This window comes from Motacilla alba, chromosome 2, assembly GCF_015832195.1.
Source record: "Motacilla alba alba isolate MOTALB_02 chromosome 2, Motacilla_alba_V1.0_pri, whole genome shotgun sequence".
NCBI lineage: Eukaryota > Metazoa > Chordata > Aves > Passeriformes > Motacillidae > Motacilla > Motacilla alba.
Window position 1 is genome coordinate 127,664,368 of NC_052017.1, and position 13,789 is coordinate 127,678,156.

Here is a 13,789-nt window from a genome sequence, read left to right on the forward strand (position 1 = left end):
ACCTACAAACTGCATGAAATTAGCTCTGCATTTATTTAACAAAAGTAATAAATGGTAATAGTTCATAGGAATTTTGAGCATAACCTCTTGAATATTTCAAAATTCTAAGGCAATATATTCTGAAAAACTAATTTCATCAACAACCCAGATTAGTCCCATGAAATTTCAGGAACATAACTCAGACACACTAGCTACACAAGAGGCCATTTCCACTCCCATTGCAATGGGTGAAGAAAGAAATGTAATATTCAGGAATCCAAATCACCTCTGGCAATCTTGCTTTCTTGTTTTGTTCCTGATTCTCCTCAGAGTGCCTAAAATTTGGTGGCATTATTTACACCCAAATATTTGTATTTTCTCATCTAGTGAAGAGTCTACATAATTTTGCTTAACATGGAATGTTTTTAAACATCTGAAGAGTAGAAAAAATTATCCTTAAATGTACTCACAGCTAGGAAAAGAGTGAACATTTTAAGGGTGGGAAAACTTGAATAAGATTTTTTAAAAGAACTTCTTATTTATGCAAAATTGCTTTCTTAAGTAAAAGTATGCTATTAAAAATGTTAAAAGGTTCCTTCCATTCCCAGAAGAGTATAGTTTGTCTCTGTTTCTACAGGATGAAAATACAGTAGGCCAAAATACACTTACAAAAGCAGTACTTACGCAGAAGAGATTTATTTCACAATTGGTGTTATTCTTACTATAAAAACCAGAAAATTTTGCAGAAGAATATTCCTAACTGTAGCGATTCTTTGCACCTTACATTTTATTTTCATTATTAGGTTGTAATGCCTTCAGAACAAGATTCCCTACTTATTTCAGAGATAAGTAGAGCTATAGCATGTGTGAAACATATATTCAATTTAATATGAAGACAGATCTTCATCTGAATGAATTTAAAATTCCAAATGTCCAAAGAGGAACTTTTTTTCCCCCATTCTAATTAGTCTGTGATGGCACTGATGTGTCAAAAAATATCCTTAAAGAAATTTATGAAGGAAAAAAAGCATACACATGGTTCATTTCTGCCTTGCCAGACAGTTCAAAATGTAGTACTTCACAGTGAAAAGAGTAATCTCCACTAAAGGGAAAATTACACAATAACTGACACTGTATTTCAGAGTAACATTCTTCAAAATAACTGAATCTGTCTACACATTTTTGGGGGGAGAGGGAAGGACATGGGACTATGGCAGAAATCAGAGCTAAAAAGGGTAGAACGGTCTGGACACCCAGACCACCCCATGGCCCAGAGGCAGATCCGCCAAGGATGGATACAGCTTCCCCGGGAGCACCTGCAGACGCTGTACAGACACCTCTGTGGCACAAGGTGTAGAGAGGATGTCACCACCACCACCACACAAAACTGAGTGAAGCACAGCTCTGTGCCTCAAGAGTCAAAAGTTCATAGAGTCGAGAGCAACAATGAGAAACAATTATTTGCTCTGTCTCAGTAACTGGCGTGTCAGCAGAGGACACTTTTACAGTTCAGTTAAACCCCAGCAATTTTACTTTGTTTTTGATCCCTGCCACATACCCCTTCAGCACTCATTTCCCTTGATAAAGTAGGGACTAACTCAAATAACAGGTATTAAGCTAGAAGTCAAAGACCTTAAATTTCAAAATCAGCTAAGTCTGCCTAAGCACTTCACTTCCATTAAGTTATGAAGCTGCCATTCTTAAATGCAATAGAGTCCCATATGGTTTTACTGAAGTCTTACTTCATAGTCTCAGAGACTGTTTTGCCCTTCTAGGTGTTACAGCAAGGGAAGAGTGGCTTCTTTCCCTTCTTTAAATGAGAAATTAAGCCCTCTTCTCCCCTCTTTAGTTGTGGGAAGTGATAAAAATTTTATTTTTCCTAAACCCTACTTCTTTCCTGGGACTGCCACAAGCCATGGCCATGTAGCCTGAACACTTCAATCACACACACTTGTTAATGTCTCATTAGTAGATTTTTAAGCTTAGGCTCATTTTTGATGGAAATGAAATTCTGATTTCCTCCTCCAGTGAGAAGAAGTATTCAGGGATTATCCTTCCCTTTAATATATCCATCTTAAACTACAGTCCTCAACCATCCAGAGAACAGTGTTTCGCAAAGTTTTCAATATTGCAAAATGGGATAATGACGTTTATTGAAAGTAAATCTTGTAACTTTCAAAGTTATTCTCACATGCACAAAAATTGGAACAGGTAGCAATTACCTATTTATCATGCTTTTATTTCTATGATGCCTTTCTTTTCACTTGCCTTACCTTAAGACTACTAAAACCAAAAGATTTCAGAGCAAATTCTTTAAAAGCTGAAATAGTTTAAGTAATATATCAAAACAAGACAGTTTGAAACTGCTTTAATTTTTTCCTTTTTATTCATGCTCTCACACTGATTACAAAACACCCAAACTCTTCTAAGTATGTGAGACTAAGTCTCCGCTTAATTTTTCTCCATTAATTCTAATATTGATATCCACTTTCCTTGAATATGTCTATCATTCAAGCAGAAACCCAACTCTTGGCAAATAAAATTATCTTAATAACTGAAAACCAGAAAACAGCCACAAATACATCATGCAGGCACAAAGCTGGGAGGCAGACAAATGTGCCCGTCTATAACATATTTCACTGTAGTATCACACACTGTCCCATGACATGATTTCAAGTCATAGTAATTTCCAAAACTGGTCACCATGTTTATGGCCAAATGATTGCTTCCCTTCTTACCCTGAGCAAGCCTGCAAAAGTTGAAAGCACTCTACAAATAACAGCAGCAAGTAATACTTCAGCCCACATAAACCTAATCATAACACTTCAGCAAAACTAAATTATTAGGTCCATTACTAAACCTGGTGTACAACAGGACTTAAAGGATAATCCTGGAGGCCCAAGGGCCTGCCACCAGAGCTGTAACGCCTCGGCCCTGGAGAGGCTGAAGCAGGCGAAGGAGAAACACCCCTCTAAGATTAGAGGCAGAAGTGCCTCCCTCCCATAGACCTTTGCAGGCCCATTAACATCTTAAATTGTATCAGTTTGTACAGTTGTTCCACCCCAGTTCAACCCTTGTTCACCATATTTGTGTTCTCCCTAGAATGTTCTTCCCTCTCCCAATCCTTATTGGTCCCAGTTTGCTGCAGTGTTCCACCCGTTACCCTACTGGTTCCCCTGGCTGGCTGCACTCCCCCCTTCACGTGCTCCCATTGGTCCCTGACCCTCAGATATACCCCTTTTCCCCCATACAAAACCCTGTGCCCTCAGTCCAAGTTTCTCCCTGGACCCCCTTTGAAGCAATAAACAGCTTTCAGATCTCCAAAGACCCATCCTTCGCCTCTTTCGTCAGCCATCATAGCAAGCGTGCTCTGGCCCCAAAAGCGCTGGTCGCTCTCAGAAGAGCCCGATGAAGCCCACTGCTTCAGGTAATCTCTCCATCCAGCATTCAGAACAAATGCACATTTTTTTTCCTTTCTCTGAAGCTCAATAAAAAGGCTGATGTATGAATGAAGAAAAATAGTTTTATGCCATTTTTTTTGTTTCACATGTTGTATTAAGCATTCAGAAAAGCAACCCAGCTTTAAAAAAAAAACGAAACATCTAGCCTAGTCACCAGCCAAAAGAAACGTGAAGTATAAAGAGTTTTAATTTGGTGGGATTTGTATTTATGTTTTCCTTCATTATTCAACAGCTCGTTAAAGACAGAGCAATCACAGAATCGGTCAGTTTAGAAAAGACCGCACTGGGTCATCTGGTCCAACATCCCTGATCGAGGAGGGTCTTCCTGCAACACACGGCACAGATCTGCATCCAGATGCAGATCTTCCCCATAAAGATCAGAACATAAAGCTGGCATGCATTTCATCAGCCTTAACACAAATATATCTTTTTTGTACTTTCTTTCTTTAAAATTGAGACAAAAACCAGTAGATAACCAGTGGCTAACTTGAGTCTTAACAGAAAAAATGTAAAGTTTAGCCCTACAACAATTAATAATGAGCTTAATAGTCAGTCTTAATGAACACAGACCCATAGATGTTAAAAGCAGCATTTTCAAAAAGAAGTCCTACTTGGTTTTGAAGGATTAGGCCATAAATGGGTGAGAAGTTTAATGTGGCATAAATAACATCAGGTCAGTAGTTTCCAAAGTTGTTCAAAACAACAGGCCAAGCAGAGTCTCTGCAGATTTTATCTAAATTGCTCAAGACTTGGCTCTCCTGAAAACTACCTGAGATCTCATTAACAGCAATGATTTTCAAGATAAAGAATAAAGTAACAGCTTACATGATACCATCTCTTTGGGAGCTTTATGATGTATTTGGGCAAAAAGGGGAGTGTAAGATCATTGATATCTATCTACAATCTGAACCTTGAAGAAAGATTAAAATAAATGAATGGATCAAAATCAGGCTAAAACCTTTATATGCACCAAATGAAAAAATAAGCAATGAAAAAATAAGCTTTGATAATCATCAGAAAATCTGGTAAACTGTTTTCTTGCCTCGTTTTAAGGCAGAGAAAATTGTGAAGTGCAGCTGGGAAGAAAGGCAGCAAAATGAAAAACCATCAACCAGCAGAAAATTATCAGTTGAAATAGAACATCATGTGAACAGCTGAAGATTTTGGATGAAACCATTTGTGCAAATGCCTGTTTGGGCTATTTTCATGGCTCTTCCCACTAATGGGAACAGGGTGGGAGGAGACTACAGCTCCATCTCTTCCCTCTGCTCCTGAACAGCATGCAGGTGTGTGTCATAATGAAGAGATTTTGCTTCAGGGTTCGTTGTCCAGAAGAATGCCAAAAGAAAGGATGACACTGAGACAAAAAAAAAAAAAAAAAGTATTCCTTTTGGTTTGAGTCATTTAGCATGAGTGAAATCTTATTTACCATAAAAACAGTAGTGAAACACAAAATTGATCACTTTTTTATGGGTGGCTGCTTTAGAAGCTGGCTCATTTTCTTAAGATCCTGAATTCTAATGTGATGAAGTTTGGTCTTTTCTGGCCTAAAAGATACCTCTTGATGAGACCACAAACTAGTTACAAACAGAACAGTTGTAAGACTGCTAAAAGACATCATATGAAAAGCAGTTTGTGAGCATTTCTTACAGAACCTAGCCTGAGATAAAATAGCAGATGACAATCCACTCCATTTGCTCAAATTTCCTGAGTGCATCTCTCCAAGCACTTGGGAGTCCTTGGGTGACAAAACAGGACAAGGGGTTTGCACGTGTCCTTGGCTAGAGTCAAAGCAGAATGTGCACTTCTGCCATAAAGTTTTATTAGGAGAAGGTGATTGCACTGCCTGAAATATAGCCTTGTAAATTACAAACAACAATGAAAAACCTTCTAGAGCATACAGTAAAATGAGTTCAGATTGGTTTTCTTAAGAACACACCAACATCACAAGAAACTGCAGGTCTGTTCCCTTCTTGATACAATTGCCCAGTCTGGCCACTACTGTATCAACAGCTGTACAGCTCTGTAAGTAACTTTAATAGCTTAAGGAGAGCTGGGTCAGCTCTGAAAATGAAGCTAAGTTGCCTCCTCTTTTACCTTTCAGAAGACTTTACCCCACACACTCAGCTTTGCAGCTGTCCCAGTTGTCTCCACACTGATCTATATATTTATTTTAATAAGGTGAGTAAATAAAAATGTGTAACAGTATAGTACAAGGAAAACACCCTTCCAGCTCTTCACTATTTCCAGAAATGTGCATAAACATGAAGGCTCAAAACCAGAAAAGAGAGAGTAAGAGAGTCATCATCCTGGGCTTTTTCCTACCCTCCCCTTCAAGGTCCCCTCAAGGTAGAGTACATATTCTATAGTGCCCTTCTATGGTCAGGACACAGAATTGAACCAAGCCTATACAATATACATTACTTGTGTGCAATACATGACAGAATACAAATGCTTTGAATTCCTTACTCTGCATATATGGCTATGTTTTAGTACAGCATCCACATTTACATCATAATTTCCATGGGTCTATATAAACATGCATGAAGATAAACAGGCACTCTTCCCATGCAGAACTGGAAGAATTCACCCAGAAGCCTTGCTCTGTAAATTATTTCAGATGAATTTTAATGAAGCCATAAAATATATTAGCAAGTGCGCTGGGAACTTTAGTTTTAAATTATTATGATCTGTTACTCTAACAGAAGTTATTAGTATTATTTAACCCCACTGGTGTACTTAAAATGAAAATAGTTTCAAGTTTTTTTCAACAGGTTTTGTCTCTATAATATTTTTTCCAGAACATCCTTCCTGTTTAGCCTGCTGGTCCCTAGCTTTGTATACACAGAAAGATACCAAAATAACCCAGGCTTTCAAATTATCCTATCTTTCAGAATAAAAAGCCAGCATCAATCTACCAATACTTTATTAACCTTTTCACCAAATTACAGGAAGATTCATTCATAAATTAAATAGCATGTCAAAAAATTCCAAGGAAAGCAACATCCACCCTTGCTTGTAACATTTCATGTTTTCAGAATAAAAAAAACCCCAGTAAACTATTGACTGCTGCAATTATTAGTAGCACAGTTAAAATAATACTGAAATTTGTTGAAGAAACATATTCTTGAAAGCTTTTCATGCTGCATATATATACAACAAAACAGAAACAATGCTTTTCATGTCCTCTGCAAAGGGAAGAAATGACAAATTCAAACAGATTCAGCATAGCCTTGCCTGGGACACTAAAGAGTACATGTACAGGAGGGCCTCTGCAGCAACCAGGTGGGAGGGAGAGCTAACAGAGCTGGCTGAGGTAAGGCACATGTGCGGTCAGAAACACCACAGCAAGCGTTAACCCAATCGCAAACGCACCTCCCAAGAGCAGTTCTACAAACAGAACTAAGTCTGTTCAGGAGCTTCATGATGCTTTCAAATTTTTCAGGACGTGTTTTCCATCAAAATAAAACTAGATGCAACATTCCTGCACTGGTCTTATTACGCAAACCATTCTTCTACCTCTCCTAGGCAGCACCAGTCCTTCTTGACACGGCCCTGCACTTGAATCCCCTTTGTATACAGGACCTTCTTCACAAACCTCTAAGTCTTCCCTCAGCCACACCTCTAGAAGATAAGAATTTTCCATTCTGCACACACATCCAGCATTCCTTGTTCCTTGGCACATGCACATGAACTACATTCTAACAGACTCATGTTACCATGATCTCAGCCACACTTTAAACTTCATCCTTTTTTTCATCAATCCAGCAATCACTGAACTATTCATCCTTAGCCACTATGCTTGTATGTTTACACACAAACAACTGACCAAAACAACAAGCACATCACACCTGATGCAAATGCTGGGACAAGTCCCCACAGGCTCTCAACCATTGCCAGTGGCCTCCCAGCCATTACTTCTGAGTGCTGGCAGCTCAGCAGCTCTTTATCCATTTTATTGTTACTGTACAGTTAGAATTTTAAAATTCATTTTAGTTGAGTAACAGTAAATCAAAGACCTAACCAAATTTAAATGTTAGCTATATAAATAGTGTGCTTTCATTTTGACAGCCAAGACACAAAAACAAAACAAGTAATCCACTGCTTCAGGTTAACAATTTCCTTTTGGCAAGAGTGTAAGTAATACAAAACTGGTCCAGCAGTAAAGTGATGCAATCTTAATTGGAGGCAGGGTAACCAGCTCCTCACACAATGAGAGCAACACACCGCCTACTAAACAATTTCTATAGCATACATATTACATGAAAAAAGATCTATGGTTTTTAATATAAACTTTTAGGCATGATCACTTTTAAAAGCAGACAGTAGTCAGAGTTCAAGCAGAGTTGGTGATATGGTAAAGCCAAGCTTGGAAATATCCTCCACACTGACTTGATACAGCGACAAATTGAAAATATAGGTAATTTAAAAAAAAAAAAGTTTTAAACATATTCAACTCAAAACCACAGAGGAGTCTCTTCAACAAGCTCAGGGTATCTGAGAGGCTTTAAGATGTTACTGACCCAGGTGCTTAATCTCCTGCCACAGCTTAGGAGGTTGCAAGAAAGGACAACAAAAGGGGATATGTTCTGTGCTCGGGACCCAGGATCTGATTCCCAGCCTCCACATGAGCACACAGCACCCTAAAAGGAATGTGAGCTCGGGTGAAGGAAGTGAACTGAGGTGCAGGTATTGCCAGCTCCTCCATACAGGCTGCAATCTCAGGGGTGGGGAGAAGCGACCAGCTGGCACCATCTTAAACTACAGCATTTAAGGCTTCTAGAGTACATCTGTCAGAGCCATTTGTGAATAAATTTCAGCATAAGAGTTTGTAGAATTGAGAACTTCATACGTAAAGATTACAATGAAAACACAATAGATAAAAGCACAAAAAGCTACACGGGCTGATTGATAATGTAAATGTGAGAGGGAATTATCATGGGTAAACGTAACCTTTTCTTCATTTACACCACACAGCACAGCCAGGAAGAAAACAATTGAGACTTCGAAACCTACTACATTTTCAACCCAATCTGTTTCCCCAATATAAAAAACAGCTCACCACATAAAAGGTTATTATTTTGTTTCACTACTTATTTTATTTCAATAGAAATACATGATAATTAATTTAGCTTTCTGGCTAGAGGCAAACAACTACTGACAATGCAACCCCATTTTTAATTTGTTGTCTTACCTAAAACTAGAAATAACAGCATTAATAAGTGACAATAAATTTGTGTAAAAAAATGGTGCGCTTCAGCTTGTCCTCTGGATTTTAGCTTTCCAACTATCATTCCCAACACTAACCTACTGCGATCATTTGCTCTTTTCCCCTCTCACACTTGTCCTTTCTGACGTGACTTCTCCACCGTAAGTTTCTGCTGTCAGAACAATCTTTCCTTATTTATTCGTTTTACCAGCTCAATGTCTAGTCCTGGATTTCTACTGCACCCTTCCTTTCCTATCTCCAATCCTTCTTTACAAACCTGGGTTTACAATGGCTAATTCATCAGCCTTTCTTCCCAATTCTGCCTCTTTTTTGATTGTAAAAGATAATGAGTAAAGGATGATGACAAGAACAATCACAACACATAAATGAACAATATTTTGGTTATGTATGTATTGTACTTAAAACTGCAAAGTATCTCAGGACACAATAAACTGTATTCTGCAAAGCTCCACTGTATCACTGCAGTGTGTGTTTAGAAAGCCAGAATCAAACTTTAAAAATCACTAACGATGATTTTTGCCCTGTGGCTATAAAAAAAAGCAAAACAAATGAGAAACAAAGGAACTAGCATTGTCCCTGTCAGGAATGCCTTAAGTATTTACTCAACGCACTGATTACAGGGGTATCTGTGCACAGCTAGAGGTATAAAAGCACCTGGGATTCCATGACATTTTCCCATACCTTCAAACAAAATTTTAAAGAATAAAAATGTATCAGGAATCATAGACTGTTGCAGATAATTCTGCAATTAAAGCTGCAATAATGCAAGTCCTATTTGAAAACACTCATGCAAGAACTTGTTGTTAGTCAACAGCCATACCAGTGACCACCTATGTTTGTCATTACATGCAACAACAGTTCCTTCCTCTACAGCAAACACCCCATTTTTTCTAGAACTATCTTTCCTTCCTACTTCCTTTTCAAAAGGAAAAAATATTGTTATATGCTTATTTTGTGTGTCAAAAAAATACTTCAAGAATAAACCTGATTATTAAAGTGCTATAGGAGACACTGTTTCTTCATCTCCTCTACCAACCATGCCACAAGGTTTACATCGTACATAATACTGCAGTGATATATAGGATCATCAGGTTAGTTAACTAAAGGCAGTTTCACTCTGCCTATGACTGATCAACTACAGGACTATTAAAACATTAAAAATGTTAATCTTGTAATAATCGCCTGAAAAATTTTTATATTAATTTAAACCATGGATCATTTTAATATTTAATCATTGCAGACTTCATGTGGAATGAGGATAGCCATTCACTGAAAAGCACTTCATTTTTTATTTTGAAAAATGATCAGCTAGTATTTATTCTGTAAATCTTTTCACATATTTTCCTCAAGCAAAGTAAACCTGCAAGCAAATGAAAAAATCCACAAGAGCAGAAAAATTTAAGGCAGAGTTTGGGTCAGAAAACATTGACTTTCACACTTCTGTTTCCCAGGAGGAACTGCATTACAAGAGTAGTACTGTATGAGAGTCAGAGGACTGGGGGATATTTCTACTGCAAATGGAAATGACTGCCTTCTTTGTCTACATCTTACAATCACCTATCTTGCATCTCTTCACATATCTCCTAACATGTAAACATAATAATTCACTTTTTCTTCACAAGTACTTAACAGAGTCTTTTTTAACAGGCAACCCAATTTTGTAACATTAGCCCAACTCCTATTCTCTCCTATAATTCACAGCTTGCCTTGCTTAATGCAAAATTTATATTAATATGGAAATATCCCAAAGAAAAAACCCAACAACTTCCTAGTCATGATAAAAATCTCACAGCAACTCTAAAATTCCAACTGTGATTAACAGTAACTAGTCTTCATCGTATCAATTAATTTTGAGAAGTATTTGAAATTATCAAAACAAAACTAATTCATGGTCTCGAGAAACAAATGTCACAGAAAAATGCAAGAACAGTATCTTCACTGCACTGCAAAAATATAATCCAAGGAAAACAACTCTTGTCTTGTTTTCTGTGTAGGGTCTACTAAAACTAGATGTTCTCTGGAGCTACTGCCATGAAGTACACTGAGCTTCAGATGCCCTTTAGACTGGGCTGTGGGAATTAGGCTGAAATAATTGAATTAAGTAAATCCTAAAGATACCCTGAGCGGTACCAAAGGTTAATATATCACATGACTAGACTTCATTCTGTATTTTTGACCAATAGTGAGGTAGAAGATTTTCAAACTGGAACACAAACCGGCTTCCTAAACTGAAGAGGCTGCAAAGTCTAACAGCGAGAACTACGAAATCCAGAACAGGTGGAAGTGAGTGTAGCATCTTTCAATGCATATAAACTTAATCTGCATAGCTCAAATTCATGGGAAAAAACCACAACCAACCAAGCAAAAACCAGTAATAAAGGTACTGCCTTTACTCCCAATTTTATGAAGAAAGTATGGATCTCCTTGCGTATTACCTTTCACTAAAGTATGTTCTTAAGGAACAACTATGGAAAAATCCTGGTCATTCAACGTGATGCAGTAATAAACTCTGGAACTCAGTTGCTTGTACCTGAAATGGAAGGCATAGTCCTGTTTATATGACTTTATAAAAGCCACATATATGTTTTTGTACAAAATTCAGTGTAAGACTTAAAGCTAAATACATAAGGAACTTTACCACTGTTGAAAGGCATCTCTGCTTTAGTAATCTGACTTGAAGTAATCCCTCAAAACCCAGATGTCTGAAGAGCTCCCACATTTGCAATGAAAAAGTATTTTCTGTATTGTTTTTGCAAATACAAAATACTACTTTAAGCACAGTAAGTTAGTTGTAGAACATTGTTGTAATCTCTTCCTGGCTACATAAATCATATTCACAGAATTCCCGAGATTGTTGATGGATCCTTTAGGGTCATCTACTCGTACTCCTCTATTCTTGCTCAACCAGGTTTAGCTAGAAGACTTATACATAAATTATATCTGAAGTAGACTTACATCTTTCCAACTTTCACAGTGACATATAAGTCCTAGAGGATAAACTGTATTAATGCATGATGAAAGACAATCATGCAAAAAAAAAAAAACTGGCCAAATTTTTCTTTAGACAAGCAGACAAGCTATTTTCTGAACAATGGTTTGTCTCCAGTGCATTTTGTACCAAAGAGGGAAGTGATTCAGCCAAGGATGATGTGCCAAAACACAATAGTTAAGAAATGGTTCAATTTTCCCAGCACTTATGGAATTTAGTGTATCTTAAACATCACTTTATACAGTTTTCCACTATAAAAATACATCTTTAATAGCAGGTACCCTTCCATTCTGATTTGCTCTTTAGGAGCCCCCTGGCCCCAACAGGAAGGAATTCAAAACCTATGACAAGCAATTGAATTACTGAGTGTGAAGGTGTGTGCTGCATATACCGCCCAATTACACCATAAGTTCGTTCAGAGGGGGTTTCTGATACTACTATGATCTGTCCTTTAAACTGTGTGGGCTGATGGAAGGTGGTGCAGCTTGAGAGCCACATGAACAGTGTGGCAGAGAATCCCCTGCCAACACTTCACATTTAGAAGTTTTTGCAGCTCACATATTCTCACATGTTTCTGTCCAGGATTTTCTGAGCACAGGCATGACCAGAGCACTCTGCAGAGAACACAAAGGAGTCCAATGTACCCGGAACACATCACGCCTGTAAGGCAAACATAGCCAACTCAACACTCCGGGTTGGATCAGATTTACTGCACACCTACAGCCGGCCGAACACATCCAGCAGCACTACAAGGCCCGCTCTGACTGCACGTGGGGGGTCAGCACACACAGAGCAGCGGATTGTCCAGCTCCAGACACCCTAAAACCTCACACAAGACGGAGTTTCACACACACACCCAACCACGGGCCAGCGGCATGCGAGCAGTCATGCTCACGAAGGAAAACCGTGGGCTTTTCTCCCACGGAGGCACTGCAGGCTTCGGCCAGTTCGGCCCCGCTGCCGTGCCCGGGCCAGGTCTCGAACACGGCCCCGCCGAGGACACCTCGGTGAGGGGCTTGTTCCCCTCCAGTTCGGCTGCCTGGTCAGGGTCGTACTTCTTCGAGCACGGAAAAGCAGCCCTGGCAGTAGAGGGGTCCCGCCACGGTGAAACGGAACACCAAGCGGGACCCCAGGACAGCGCAGCACGGCAGCCATTCCCGCCCACGCCCATGATGGCGGCCGCATCGCCGACCCTCTCCCACCCCGGCCCCTCCAGCCCGCGCTCTGGGGGCGGGGCCGCCCGGATTGACAGCGCGCTCGGGCCAATCGCGGGGCCGCGCGCTTCCCGCCGGCCAATGGCAGGGCGGGCCCGCGGCTGTGGCCGGCCGCGCGCGCCGCCAGCGCGAGTCCTGCCTGCGCGCGGGCCAATGGCGGCGCCCCCGCGGCGCGGGAGGGGCCGGGCCGGGCCGGGGCAGCGCCCGCTCGGGCCCGGCGGCCGCAGCCGCTCGCCCACCCCGGGACGCGGCGCGGTACCTCGGGCCGAGCGGCAGAGCTCCGCCTCCTCCCTCCTCCCTCGCCGGGGCGACTTCCTGTGCTAGCGGGGCTCCCGCCACCTCCCGCCCGAGCGTCCCCGCCTCCCAGTCCCGCCCGCTGAGCCCCGGTCCCGCGGCGCTTGCGGTGGCCGGGTGGCTCCAGGTCGCCTGCGGTGCTGGGATGTGTTGCAGGGTTTTCCAGGGACGGTGCTATGTTGCTCCAGACTTGTAGAGCGAAATTAGCCACTTTCACGTTGTAGTCACAGGATGGTTTGGCTTGGAAGGGACCATAAAAAGTCATCTAGTTCCAGCACCCCATCATCACAAGCCAAGTGGGAACTTACGTTCAAAGTCCTAAAAACAAAACACATGGGAAATTATGAACTCCAACAGGTAATTCTCCCGCTACCTTGAGATGGTGCTGGGTCTTCTACAACAGGTAATTCTTTTACTTCTGCGCAAGAAGCAAGCCGCTGACTCTCAGAACAGTCTGTTCATTAATATTGAAAGTGCATGCCTTGGTTCTTGCGAAATGACGCTTGTTGACCAAGTGTAGCGCTCCGTTGTAAGGAAAGATACATAGAAAAAGAAATAGTTGCATTTGTTTACCTCTGCAGCTTTTGGAAGTGAAAGCTGTACCCAGGTGAACTTTCCCATC

At 40.5% G+C, this 13,789-nt stretch overlaps 1 protein-coding gene across 2 annotated transcripts in view; it reads right to left on the bottom strand.

Moving 5' to 3' along the window:
• TRIQK (triple QxxK/R motif containing) overlaps positions 1 to 13,553 on the bottom strand; it is a 61,133-nt gene extending 47,580 nt beyond the window's left edge. The window contains exon 1 of one of the 2 annotated variants that reach the window (XM_038128321.1): positions 13,133 to 13,553. The gene's annotated coding sequence lies outside the window, so the exon portion shown is untranslated. Of the gene's footprint in view, positions 1 to 11,105; positions 11,706 to 13,132 lie in introns of those variants that run through there. The other variant, XM_038128322.1, reaches the window with a different exon arrangement.
• Between the last annotated feature and the right edge of the window lie 236 nt (positions 13,554 to 13,789).